Here is a 1898-nt window from a genome sequence, read left to right as displayed (position 1 = left end):
TTTTAGGTCAGTCTTTCCACATTGGCTGTAAAGATCAAAATAATCCTAAAACCATCCAAACTCCAGTGCATTTTGAACTTAACTGAAAGCTAAATTATTTTTAGTCCACGTCCTGACTCATTGTTTTAATATATAAAACAAAAATAATAATGTATATTTGCATTTTAATCAACAATGCCTCTACATGAACAGCAACACATCCGTCTGACCACCAGGTGGAGGAAGACGACTGCTAATGAAGCTGGGGTTGACCTGCTTCTTAAGTAAACAGTCCTGCTACAAGGGGAATTTAGCAACTAGATCTCAAGGTTACCAGAAAACACGAATAAGGCCTTCGGTGAGACATTTCGAGTTGAGGCTCATATCACATTACCGAGCCCAGGCCTTTCGTCTGGTAAGTAACTGCGTGGGTGAAGGCCTGAGCGTGAAAACCTGCTGGCTTTTTCATATTTGACCTTTAAAAACACATTAAAACTAGTGGGTGGATGGGTTTTGCCTCCTTCTGCTGCGAAATAAATGTGAACAAACCAGATCTAGAAAGCAAATGTGCATATTATGAGTAAATGTGCTCACCAACACCATGTTTTACGCATGTGGTGCCATAAAGTAACCCGATCGCATCTGTGTCGTGCCTTAAGACGCCGAACTGCGTGCATGTGTTGCAAACTCACTTCACCTTTAACTTGGAAGTCACATTTCAAAGATTCCAGAGAGCTATAACAGGACGAGCGCCGATCAACTCGTCTCACCAGCGGGCCTTTTATTGGGTCCAAATGGGTGCAGTGGTTTGGATTCTGCGTCCCCCCCACCAGGAGCTGTTGATTTTAGGGTAAATTGTTCACAGCTGCTGAGTTTTCACACTGCTGCAGCTGCGGGAAGTGTTTATCCTTTTTTCGTAGATTCTTTAAACAGCTGCAGAGGTTCAAGCTCCATGTGGTAAGGGGAGCGTGTGAAGGAGGACTTCCACCGGTCAGCTCGAGTGTGGGCTGTTTTTCCACCAAACACCGATGTGCAACTTCATTAATTTACCTCTTTAAGGCACAGTTAAACAACAGGATTTATTTTGCTTCTCAAAGAGAGCAGCTGTGATGTTTTCACAGGTAATCCTCATGTTAATGCTAGTTCTAATCATGCTAATGCCGATAACCAAAGGTTAAGCACTTCCCAAGCATTTCTTTATTTTACTGGAACATTATTCCAGTGAACATGATGATGGTACCTCTTTAAAAGGCCTGGGGCGGTTTCCTCTAAGGAATGTGCTTTGGATAATGAGACCGGATTGAATTTTGGTCTTGATGTTGTTGTGTCTACAGAAGGATGTATATAAAAATATAACTCAGTTTGTTAACCCTCCCTCGAAAGAGAGAGAGAGAGAGATAGAGAGATAAAGAGAGGTAGAGAAGCCTTTGTAAGGGTTAAAAGAGTATTGGAACAACAACGTTCACCCATTATTCTCCCAAAACTAGTGTTATTTATTCAGAAATTTCCATCATATAGAAATAATTTGTACACAATTTACAGTTTTCAAGGGACAAACTAGAGTAAATTTCTAAAAAAAAAAAGCTTCACACTTGATAGCATATATCAAAGTTAGCTTATTTACATACTAGCCACGTTTCACTTTAGATATGTTCATGCTCTCGTTGCAAAGGAAGTGAAAAACTGTGCTATAAATACATTACCAAAAAGCCTAACTTCATAAAAAGCTACAAAAAACAGTAAAAAAAAAGGAAACATGGAGATGAGTCAGTCCTGTTATATAATGAGCCGCAGCACATTCAGGTCTGTGTCGTTTCTGCTTAACAATAGACACTGAGGACAGTGGAATCGTCCAGCAATGGTGGCTCGAGCCCGTCCAGAAAACTCTCAGTGTTTTAGTGCTGCTGCCCCCCCCCCCC

This window comes from Kryptolebias marmoratus, linkage group LG13 (assembly GCF_001649575.2).
Source record: "Kryptolebias marmoratus isolate JLee-2015 linkage group LG13, ASM164957v2, whole genome shotgun sequence".
NCBI lineage: Eukaryota > Metazoa > Chordata > Actinopteri > Cyprinodontiformes > Rivulidae > Kryptolebias > Kryptolebias marmoratus.
This window is presented reverse-complemented; position numbering follows the sequence as displayed.